Below are 13,016 nucleotides of genomic sequence, written 5' to 3'. Positions count from 1 at the left end.
CCACACCATTGTACTGTACAGTTGGGCCGCTCCCATTCCACTACCTAGCTCTCTTCCCCCTGCCTAAAAGTATTTTACTTCAATTGTTTTCAATTGAAAAGATCTGTGAATAAGAGGCCCTGGATGTTGGTGTGGGGGGCCTAGGAATGGGGAATGACTGTTTTTGTACAGTACCCAAAACTTCCAATAGTACAGCCCCCTCAATGCACACACACATACCCCACACACACACTTTTGCCTGGCTCTGGACACAGCCCAGATATAATTACTAACATTCCACCCCAAACCCAGGCCTGCGTCTCAGGTTAAAGCTTCAGCAGGAATTCCACTATTCCACTGACGTCATCATAGTCCCCTATATGGAAGTGGGAGACTTGTACAATTAAAGTTAGGTCAGCACAATACCTATGTGTGATCTGAGACACTATAAATGTGCATTACTGATGTACATAGTTCCTTTTCAATCGTCCAATAAGATAACCACAAAGTACAGTACAGTGGGAATTATCAAGTAACTATTATGTGTCATGCTGTCAGTCCAGTCTCTCTTTTTACTGTATAATTGCTTTACAGTTTTAGGAGTCTTCAAAGCTAAATCTAATGCTTTCCATTCTTTTTTTTTTTTTTTTTTTTTTTTTTTTTTTAAATTTTATCCCCTTTTCTCCCCAATTTTCGTGGTATCCAATCGCTAGTAATTACTATCTTGTCTCATCGCTACAACTCCCGTACGGGCTCGGGAGAGACGAAGGTCGAAAGTCATGCGTCCTCCGAAGCACAACCCAACCAAGCCGCACTGCTTCTTAACACAGCGCGCCTCCAACCCGGAAGCCAGCCGCACCAATGTGTCGGAGGAAACACCGTGCACCCGCCCCCCTCAGTTAGCGCGCACTGCGCCCGGCCCGCCACAGGAGTCGCTGGAGCGCGATGAGACAAGGATATCCCTACCGGCCAAACCCTCCCCAACCCGGACGACGCTAAGCCAATTGTGCGTCGCCCCACGGACCTCCCGGTCGCGGCCGGCTGCGACAGAGCCTGGGCGCGAACCCAGACTCTGGTGGCGCAGCATAGCACTGCGATGCAGTGCTCTAGACCACTGCGCCACCCGGGAGGCGCTGCTTTCCATTCTTACTCCCTTCAAGGAAAGGACACAGTGAAAATATATCAATATATATTTTCTCTGTCTCTCCTTGTACAGTATTAGCATACCCATGGCGGGAAAGTCCGGCATGCCATTTTCTGATTGGGGGCACCAACGCCGAGGAAAACAGCCAACCAACGAGAGGACCGCCTGCAGGGACAGCTGCCGTGTCATTCAAATGAACTGAGGACATTTCTGCTCATCATGACTCTCTTTCTCTCTCTCTCTGTGTGTGTGTGTGTGTGTGTGTGTGTGTGTGTGTGTGTGTGTGTGTGTGTGTGTGTGTGTGTGTGTGTGTGTGTGTGTGTGTGTGTGTGTGTGTGTGTGTGTGTGTGTGTGTGTGTGCGTGTGCGTGCGTGCGTGTAAAAGAGAGAGAGATGGAGAAAGAGTCAGGGGGAAGCATAGCGAATTTGACCGATTGAAAATTGATGCAGTTTGTTTTTCCAACATTCCAGCATGAACACGGTGAAAAAATTCACTTTTCAACACTCTTTCAGTGTTCTTTCATCACTCTTTGTAGTGCCATCTGAGGCCACTGGCTCGTTCCCTTGTTTTCGGGGGTAGGCGTTCAAATGGGCCTTTTCCTCTGGGAGGCCTGAGTGAAACACATTCATCACATGGGCTCCAATCTCTCTCTCTCTCTTCTCACTTCTCACTTTTGGTCTCTCTTTTCTCTTGCTCTTTTCCTCTCTCACCCCAGGTAGCACATTTGGTTCCTTGAAAGATGTGGGAATTAAGCCAAGTTTCCTGACCATTAAAATGTTTTCTAAACGTTCTTAGAACGGAAGTGAAAATGTCACCTGTTATGGGAGCGTACATTTTTAGGTTGCATGGAGGTTCTGAGAACATTTTTCTATGGTTCACTGAACGTTTTCCTGGGAAATTATAGGTTATTTGACCTTTAATAACACTGCTAGCATAATTTGGGTTAATTGTTTTGAACTCCAAGCACAGATAGAAATTCAATTGATTAGGCATTAATCATGTGAACACATTTTTTATTTTATTGTAGCATGGTGTCTGTGAGACTCAAACCTATGATCTTCTGTTCTCTATCCATGGAAGCAGTCCGCTGCGCCACCAGGATGGAGCTACCATGCCATGTTCTTTTTTTTACTCATACAATCCTGTTCATTTTTGCCCATTTAAACAGACTCTATTTCAAAGGAAACAAGCACTCAGTAATATCAACACACCTGAACACAAGATAGAGGATAGAGCGAGTGTAATGAATACTCAGGGAGAAAAAGGTGTAGATTCACGCGCAGAGCGCGGCAGATGTTTATTAGGCCTTCACAGAAGGCAGGAATTGTGGTCACAGGCAGGCTATGGTCAAACACAGGTTGGAAGTCAAAAACAAACAATACCTCACAACCATACAAACAGAAAGAATTGAACTAAATAGGAAGCTGGTGAGATCAGGTGAGATACGAACACAGGTGAAAACAATGAACAAAAATGAAAGACAGGGCTACGTTCAAGAACACGAAGAAACAGGGCTACGTTCAAGAACACAAAGAAAAAGTACACAAGGTTGACTAAGAAAAGAAAAGCAGAACCTTAGAGAGAGTTTTGTTGATGCTAAGAATGGAATGTATGTTTTTAAATAACATTCTTAGAACGTTTTTTGAATGTTACTCGTATTTTCTTAACGTTCGAAGAACATACCTATAAACAGAACCACGAGGAAACCTGCAGAAAACGTTATATACTTAAGTACTGGAATTCCCACAGAAAAACGTTGTTTCTTAATGTTCTCCGATTGTTCTGAGAACATGAGTTTAAATAGAATCACGAGGAAACCTGTAGAAAACGTTATGCTGAAGGACTGAAATTCACACAGAAGAATGTTGTTTCTTAGAACCATGGGGAAACCTGTAGGAAACGTTATGGGAAGGTTGTGTCCAAAATAACTAGGACAACCAAGCTCTCACCAAGCTAAGAAACATATGGTTCTCAGAACGTTAAATGCTAGCTGGAGCTTTGCTCTTTCCAACTCCAACTCCAACACTCCAACATTCAACTCCAACATTCAACTTCTGCACATCTGTTTAATTGCTAAATTGTAATTATTTTGCCACTATGGCCTATTTATTGCCTTACCTCCCTTATCTTACCTCATTTGCACACACTGTATATAGACTCTATTGTGTTATTGACTGTATGTTTGTTTATCCCATGTGTAACTCTGTGTTGTTGTTTGTGTTGCACTGCTTTGCTTTATCTTGTCCAGGTCGCAGTTGTAAATGAGAACTTGTTCTCAACTAGCCTACCTGGTTAAATAAAAAATGAACTCTCTCTCTTTCCCCCTCTCTCTACTCTCTCTGCCCCTGTCTAGTTCTTTGGAGAGTTAGCACACACACAGCCATATTAGGATGTGAAAGAACATGACCTTTTATCTGCACAGGAATTTCTCAGTTCAGCTCCTTATCTCCCAGTACTCAGAGTGTAGATGATAACAGATCCTTCTGGCTGGGTACAAGAGCCAGCGCTGTGTTTCAGTGAGAGGGGAGGAGAAGAAAGGAGAGGGGGATAGAGAGGGATAGAGAGGGATAGAGAGGGAGAGAGAGAGAGAGAGAGAGAGAGAGAGAGAGAGAGAGAGAGAGAGAGAGAGAGAGAGAGAGAGAGAGAGAGAGAGAGAGAGAGAGAGAGAGAGAGAGAGAGAGAGAGAGAGAGAGAGAGAGAATAGAAAGCGAGTGAGGGAGATGGATAGATATTATTCCATTAGGAACGAAACCAAGGAAAAGAGATCCCGGGAGGGGTCTGAGCCTGCATTTCATGCCAAAACCTTGTCCCCTTCCTTCTTCCCTCCCTCCCCTTCACAGATCTGATAGGACACGTTAGGTCAAAGCAACATGGACGAAATTAGGTAGATCTAAACAGTGAGGAAACTCTCTTGTCATTGTCCAAACAATCAACATTCTTACATTCTTCCAACTATAATGCACTTTTTACCATATCAGCAGTGTTGTAACCCACAGCCCCAGAGATAAAACCTCTGTTGACATCATTACAAGTAGGCTGAGAGTCCCAAATGGCACCCTATTCCCTATATAGTGCACTACTTTTGAGGACACCGCCATGGTAGCCCACTGTCCCTAAAATGGACAGGTTGTACAGATGCGTTTGTCGACTTTCAGAATAATAAGGACGGCCCACATTTTTTAGGTCTGACTTCATTGTTTAAACCTCCAGTGATTGGTTTAAAGTTTAGACACGCGAGCCCCACTCTATACTAGCTTAGAGAAAAATCTTGGTGCGAAGCGTGCCCACAGCAGCTGTTATTTTGTAGTGCAGTTGTAAGCAGCAGAGCATGCTTCCTTTGGATTAGAGGGAGAGCATTATGCTGAAACCATGAGGCAGCATTTCACTTCAAAACGCTGTCCCCTTCTTTTTCACCTTCACATACCTGAAAGGATTGGATGGGTTTAATGATGATGGTGATGGTCTCTGGTACAATATTACTGAAATGGTGTACTGTGACCATCACAAATGTTCTCTTGTATTTCATGAACATGTTATATTGACGAAGGTGCAACCAAACCTAGTCACTTTTATGCAGTAGCCTATCTTTATTCACAAACTCCTCTCCGTGCACACACCTGAAAAGTAAACACAAAAGGGAGAAGGAGGAGGAAGAAGAGGAGGATTGGAGGGAGAACTGAAAACACTAGCCCTCGTGGCCGACCCTTGTCCACTTCTGCATTCACCGCTGCAGAGGAAGTAGGAGCAATGACCTCCTGTCGCAATGATGAACGCCACGGGTCCTCTACTACCCAGAACCCCTTGTGCCTCCTGTCGCGGTGATGAACGCCATGGGTCCTCTACTACCCAGAACCCCTTGTGCCACAGCAGGCGGTAGAGCTACAGGAAGTGTGAGCTAGGGGGTCATACTGGGCGAATATTTCAGGTGGACTGACCACAGGGTACACAGAGATGTCCTTCATGTTTCCTGTTTGTTGCTTGTCAGCAGATGGACTATAGTTTGAGTTAGGTTAAAGGGTGGTGTTTTGCTGTGTTAGAGTGGATTGCAGGATTGCAATATTCTGAGGCCTGGACCCAGTAGTCATGTGATGAACACTATTTAATAAACCCTTAGTGCAGCTTCAAAGTTAAAACCATCCCTCAGACAAGTCAGCAAGGTAATAGAGGAGGAAATGGCAGACGCAGACAGTGGAGTGTCTCTCGTATGTCCTGTGCAGACGGGCTGATTCTCTCACATGGTCATGTGAAGAAAGGCTTGCTGGTGTATTGCACTGCCAGAATTTGGGTTCGCACAGGAAATGGTGTCAGACTAGCTCAGCGGAGTAGTGTGTGTGTGTGTGTGTGTGTGTGTGTGTGTGTGTGTGTGTGTGTGTGTGTGTGTGTGTGTGTGTGTGTGTGTGTGTGTGTGTGTGTGTGTGTGTGTGTGTGTGTGTGTGCGCTATTGTACTTTGTACAATATCGCTTTTATTTTTACTCTCTTAAAACTTTGGTGCACAACTCTTGTCCTCGAGACACAGCCACAGTCTGTTAAAACAGACCTGGGAAAACAGGTGTGTGCGCTCTCTGGCTAAGCAGGGCCATTAATTGGTCAATTAAGAGCCAGAGGGAAACCAAACCCAGCGGGACTTTGGCACTCGCGCACTTAAGTTGTGCCCCCTGCCTTAAACCATCCTACTCCCTCCTATCCCTTAGGTTAGTCTGCCAGTAAAGACACAACTTCAAAGCTGTCGCTATTAACCTAGTTGACGGCTCCGAGTTAACTGAGGTCAAGAATCTTTCTTAGGGTATGCAGTGACCTAACCCGAAGCCATGTTATGACATAAAACACACTGTAATTCTTGTGCTCTTTTAGATGCCAGATCCTGATAGCGCAGGGTATGTTATTCTTAAGTCCTAGGCTGGGCCGACGCCCCTTGGTCAGGCTTGGGTTGATAGGCTACTAATGCTATGCTAACTAATGCTAAGTTCGTCTTCGTTTGATAAAAACCTGCTGTGGAATTTTGGCTCTCTGGAGCTTCCTTCCTTCCTACCCGCCATTATGCTAAATATGGCCTGGGCTTGCCACATATGCTGAAATATGAAGCTGTGTGTGTGTGTGTGTGTGTGTGTGTGTGTGTGTGTGTGTGTGTGTGTGTGTGTGTGTGTGTGTGTGTGTGTGTGTGTGTGTGTGTGTGTGTGTGTGCGTGTGCGTGTGCGTGTGCGTGTGCGTGTGTGTGTGTGTGTGTGTGCGTGCGTGCGTGCGTGTGTGTGTGTAAAGACTGTGTGTGCATGTGTGTTCAGAAAATGGACATCCCTTCCATTTGTCAAATGAAGCTTGGTAAAATGTGAACTTCAGACTTGACCAGGTAGCAGATTAGCTATAGCTAATCTAGATCTCTGATCTCTCTGTTCACACCCCTCATTAGCACAACAATCCATTGTCTGTCTCTTTGCTAATATCAAGGGAGTCGCGTAGAAGTGACAAGTTTCATTTAGAGAAGCCTCTCTCACTCACTTCCCTGTGAACGTTTCACATGCAACCTCACCTCATCGCCAAACAGGAACTGAGATGATCAAGTGAGAAGTGAACATCTCATGTTTAAGGAGGTCTATAGTGCAGGTCTATAGTAGCCTACATATAAACAAGTTAGACTAGGCAGATCATATGAGCAGGGCCTGATTAATGCAGGGGCCAAAGCCCCGGGTCCAAGCCCGTGGGGCAGAGAAAAATGGAAATGTATGTATGTACAGTTGAAGTCGGAAGTTTACATACACCTTAGCCAAATACATTTAAACTCAGTTTTTCACAATTCCTGACATTAATCATAGTAAAAATTCCCTGTCTTAGGTCAGTTAGGATCACTACTTTATTTTAAGAATGTGAAATGTCAGAATAATAGTAGAGAAAATTATTTATTTTATATTTTATTTCTTTCATCACATTCCCAGTGGGTCAGAGGTTTACATGCACTCAATTAGTATTTGGTAGCATTGCCTTTAAATTGTTTAACTTGGGTCAAACGTTTAGGGTAGCCTTCCACAAGCTTCCCACAATAAGTTGGGTGAATTTTGGCCCATTCCTCCTGACAGATCTGATGTAACTGAGTCAGGTTTGTAGGCCTCCTTGCTCGCACACACTTTTTTAGTTCTGCCCACAAATTTTCTATAGGATTGATGTCAGGGCTTTGTGATGGCCACTCCAATACCTTGACTTTGTTGTCCTTAAGCCATTTTGCCACAACTTTGGAAGTATGCTTAGGGTCAATGTCCATTTGGAAGACTCATTTGCGACCAAGCTTTGACTTCCTGACTGATGTCTTGAGATGTTGCTTCAATATATCCACATAATTTCCCTTCCTCATGATGCCATCTATTTTGTGAAGTGCACCAGTCCCTCCTGCAGCAACGCACCCCCACAACATGATGCTGCCACCCCCGTGCTTCACGGTTGGGATGGTGTTCTTCAGCTTGCAAGCATCCCCCTTTTACCTCCAAACATAGCAATGGTCATTATGGCCAAGCAGTTCTATTTTTTGTTTCATCAGACCAGAGGACATTTCTCCAAAAAGTATGATCTTTCTCCCCATGTGCAGTTGCAAACCATAGTCTGGCTTTTTTTATGAGGTTTTGGAGCAGTGGCTTCTTCCTTGCTGAGCGGCCTTTCATGTCGATGTAGTAGGACTCGTTTTACTGTGGATGTAGATACTTTTGTACCTGTTTCCTCCAGCATCTTCACAAGGTCCTTTGCTGTTGTTCTGCGATTGATTTGCACTTTTTGCACCAAAGTACGTTCATCTCTAGGAGACAGAATGCGTCTCCATCCTGAGTGGTATGATGGCTGCGTGGTCCCATGGTGTTTATACTATACCCATGGTGTTTATACTATTGTTTGTACAGATGAATATGGTACCTTCAGGCGTTTGGAAATTGCTACTAAGGATGAACCAGACTTGTGGAGGCCTACACATTTTTTTCTTAGGTCTTGGCTGATTTCTTTTGATTTTCCCATGATGTCAAGCAAAAAGGCACTGAGTTCGAAGGTAGTCCTTGAAATACATCCACAGGTGCACCTCAGAAGCTTCTAAAGCCATGACATCATTTTCTGGAATTTTCCAAGCTGTTTAAAGGCACAGTCAACTTAGTGTATGTAAACTTCTGACACACTGGAACTGTGATACAGTGAATTATAAGTGAAATAATCTGTCTGTAAACAATTGTTGGAAAAATTACTTGTGTCATGCACAAAGTAGATGTCCTAACCGACTTACCAAAACTATAGTTTGTTCACAAGAAATTTGTGGAGTGGTTGAAAACGAGTTTTTATTACTCCAACCTAAGTGTATGTAAACTTCCGACTTCAACTGTGTATATATATATATAGTTTTCTGAAATTCTACACATTTTGCCATGGGGCGGAGAGTAATTTTTGCGGTTTAAAGACAATTATCTGCAATTCTACACATTTTACCATGACTTATGCCATGTTAATGATATCTGATTTTTTTTTTGAGTGAGAATGACTAACAAAATCAATGTGGGCCCCCTGGAGGTAAAATCAAATCAATCAAATCAAATCATGCCATGCGGTTGGTATTCGGCTATGATTACTACAAGTTTAAATAGCTGGCTAGACTAACTTACCAATCAAAAAATTGTTAGCTGACAAGGTGAATTGAGTGACTGTCAGTGACTGACATAACAAGAGAAAAACTGCTGATGCGCAACCAAATTTAGAAGTAGTATCTTTCTAAATATTCTACTACAGACACACATTGTGCAAGACTAGTTGTAGGGCCGCTTTTCCCCAAACCCAGTCAACACTCTCCATTTTCCTAATTTAGGCTTTGTTATAAAACGGTTTTTAAGTGTAAATGCAAACTCTGCCCAAAATAAAAACATGTCTATTTCTTGTTGGCGTTCATTACTCACACAATGAAAGCTAGTGAAACAGAGGAGCTGGCTTCAGAGTTGAAAAGGGAAAAAAACAGAACAGTTTTCTCTGAGCAGTGCAAAGGTTCACTATCTCCCTGGCCAGTATAACAGAGTTACATTATACAGAACATGTAAAAATGCAGGACAGAGGGACAAAAAGGAGGGGGGAGAGAAAGAAACAATAATGTCATCCATTTCATAGTACGTGGCTGGGGTCATATCGCATAGTCAGCAGGGAAAACATAGTGAACACACACACTCACACACATACACACACACACAAGCTGTGTTTGGTAGGCCTGGTGCAGGAGTGGAACATCTTTGAGGGTCCTTCCTCAAGACACTCAGGGAAGAGAGAGTGAGAGGGCTCTCCTCTTTGTTTATGCCTTTGCCACATGAGCTAGCAGGAATATAATGTGCTCATAGAGTGGCTAGGAGGTGTGTGTGCGGATGGAGTTGCAATGAAGACAAGCCAAACAAACTCTCCGCCACATACCCACGAAACAAAGCTCCTCCCTACTACACACATACTATAGACCAATTGACGATTGACCCAAGAAGCTACATCAAAAACTGAAGAACCAGTCCAACTGAAAGTACTCTCCCCACCTTCTGTTTCTCCCTCTCTCTCATTCTCTCTTTTTCTCTCCCTTCATACTCACTCCCCTTGTTTTTCAAAACACTCTTTTACCCCCTCCCTATCCACTATATTTCTTCTCTTATTTCACTGTACCAGCCCTGTTAAGTCACGTGACTGTTTTTTCCTTCTTTCTTCTTGCATGTTTGTCTATCATGCATGGATCTGCCTATGGAGAGGAGGAGAGGGGAGGAGAGGAGGGGCGCTGGGAGTATAACAGGGGCCCAAGGAATGCACAGTTGGGAAATCTGCAGGGGAGGAAGAGTGGAGGAGGAAGGGCTGGGGGTGCTGAGAGATGGAGGGAGGGAGCAGTTGAGTAGCGTCCTACACACACCACAGGCCAAAGAATCCTCACTGTGGGATATCTGGTATTCATGTGAAATCAGGCAATGTAAAGCATTACCATAAAAGACAAGGGGTGGGGGTGGGGGGCAAAACAGACAGCAGTACAGTACATTCAGCCTTTGTCCTGTCCTCTTGGGAAAAGTAATATATATACAGTTCCAGTCAAAAGATTGGACACACCTACTCATTCAAGGGATTTTCTTAATTTTTTACTATTTTACATTGTAGAATAATAGTGAAGACATCACAACTATGGAATAACACATATGGAATCATGTAGCAACCAAAAAAGTGTTAAACAAATCTAAATATATTTTAGATTCTTTAAAGTAGCCACCCTTTGCCTTGATGACAGCTTTGCACACTCTTGGCATTCTCTCAACTAGCTTCACCTGGAATGCTTTTCCAACAGTCTTGAAGGAGTTCCCACATATGCTGAGCACTTGTTGGCTGCTTTTCCTTCACTCTGCAGTCCAACTTATCCCAAACCATCTCAATTGGGTTGAGGTTGGGTGATTGTGGAGGCCTGGTCATCTGATGCAGCACTCCATCACTCTCCTTCATGGTCAAATAGCCCTTACACAGCCTGGAGGTGTGTTGGGTCATTGTCCTGTTGAAAAAACAAACGATAGTCCCACTAAGCGCAAAACAGATGGGATGGCAAATCGATGCAGAATGCTGTGGTAGCCATGCTGTGCCTTGAATTCTAAATAAATCACAGACAGTGTCACCAGCAAAGCACCCCCAAACCATCACACCTTCTCCTCCATGCTTCATGGTGGGAACCACACATGCAGAGATCATCCGTTCACCTACTCTGCGAATCACGAAGACAACTAAAATGTCACATTTGGACTCATCAGATCAAAGGACAGTTTTCCCACCAGTCTAATGTCCATTGATTGTGTTTCTTGGCCCAAACAAGTCTCTTCTTCTTATTGGTGTCCTTTAGTAGTGGTTTCTTTGCAGCAATTCGACCATGAAGGCCTGATTCACGCAGTCTCCTCTGAACAGTTGATGTTGAGATGTGCCAGTTACCTGAACTCTGTTAAGCATTTATTTGGGCTGCAATTTCCAAGGCTGGTAACTAATGAACTTATCCTCTGCAGCAGAGGGAACTCTGGGTCTTCCTTTCCTGTGGCGATTCTCATGAGAGCCAGTTTCATCTTAGCGCTTGATAGTTTTTGCGACTGCACTTGAAGAAACGTTCAAAGTTCTTGACATTTTCCGGATTGACTGACCTTCATGTCTTAAAGTAATGATGGATTGTCATTTCTCTTTGCTTATTTGAGCTGTTCTTGCCATAATATGAACTTGGTATTCTACCAAATAGGGCTATCTTCAGTATTCCACCCCTACTTTGTCACAACACAACTGATTGGCTCAAACGCATTAAGAAGGAAAGAAATTCCCAAAATGTACTTTTAACAAGGCACACCTGTTAATTGAAATGCATTCCAGATGATTACCTCATGAAGCTGGTTGAGAGAATTGCAGGTGTGTGCAAAGCTGTCATCAAGGCAAAGGGTGGCTACTTTGAACAATCTAAAATAAAAATATATATTTGGATTTGTTTAACACTTTTCTGGTTACTTCATGATTCCATATGTGTTATTTCATAGTTTTGATGTCTTCACTATTACTCAACAATGTAAAAAATAGTAAAAATAAAGAAAAACCCATGAATGAGTAGGTGTGTCCAAACTTTTGACTGGTACTGTGTATACAGACAGATACTTTTCAATCGGTATATTCTACAGTCACCATATACAGCTTCATGCATCTAATGCAAATATAATATTATCCAATAGCTCCTGCAGAATATTAATTTTGTAACACCTTTATGTGTGCAAATTCTGATATGTTCAAGTACACTGCTCACAAAAAGTATTTGAAGTCCAAAAAACACCTATACATATCATGAGTATAAAATGTGCTTGCATTCTAAAGTGACTCGAGTAACGGGCCAATTCAAACCATAATACAACAACCATGTTACTTGTAGTGGAATAGTTTATGACACACAGGGTGTGACCGTATAAAACAAAGTGCCACTGTCAGACCTCTTATCAGACCGTAGTTATCCATCACACCTGTGTACACACAGTTAAATACGTAAATGTGTTACCACAACTGATAAAGTTCCTTCTATGTCACACCCTTCCCTTGGAATACAGATGAGGCTGGACTTCCTGTTCTCTTCAAGTTAGGAGAAGTGAAGGTTGTGTAGTAAGAGTAACGGTTTAGAGCGTTGGACCAGTAACCGAAAGGTCGCTGATTCAAATCCCAGAGTCTACTAGGTGAAAAAGATCTGTCGATGTGCCCTTGAGCAAGGCACTTAGCCCTAATTGCTCCTGTAAGTGTGTCTGCTATATGACTCAAATGTAATGAATGTAAGCGATTGAGTGTGGGGAAAGTATTGATGCAATGTGCAGCAACAGTAGACTGGGTGTCTGTTGAAACAATAAGGGTGCCTGTGGTCTCACTACGGTTGGAGTATGCAAAATAAACAGATGCCTGATAGTGTTGGTGAACACAATACACACAGTACCAGTCAGATTCCACCCCTAAAGCATTTCATTCATACCACATCACAGTGACCATGAATCTACCGTAAACCTCCAGATACATCATATGGCGAGCAGGGTCAGGCATTGGAGGCATGACCTTTTTTTTGTCCGATATTTTATACATTTCTTCAAACAATATAAAACAAACACACGCAAACAACAGCATACAGACGCACACGAACATCAACGACATCACACCCCCCCCTCCATCTCCAGCACCCACATCAACCTCTGCCACATGGTCTGAAACTGCACCATTTTGTTTCTCTCTAACGCCCACACACTTTCAACATTTAGATAATAAAGCATTTTACCTTTCCATTTTATTAACGATGAAGGATTTGGTTGATTTCCAATTTTTAAGTATACGTTTTCTCAAGATGATTGAGGAGAAAAGTATTATCCAAGCCCTCAGGCATTGGAGTCATTA

The sequence above is a fragment of the Salvelinus alpinus genome, chromosome 38 (genome assembly GCF_045679555.1).
Source record: "Salvelinus alpinus chromosome 38, SLU_Salpinus.1, whole genome shotgun sequence".
Classification (NCBI taxonomy): domain Eukaryota; kingdom Metazoa; phylum Chordata; class Actinopteri; order Salmoniformes; family Salmonidae; genus Salvelinus; species Salvelinus alpinus.
This window is presented reverse-complemented; position numbering follows the sequence as displayed.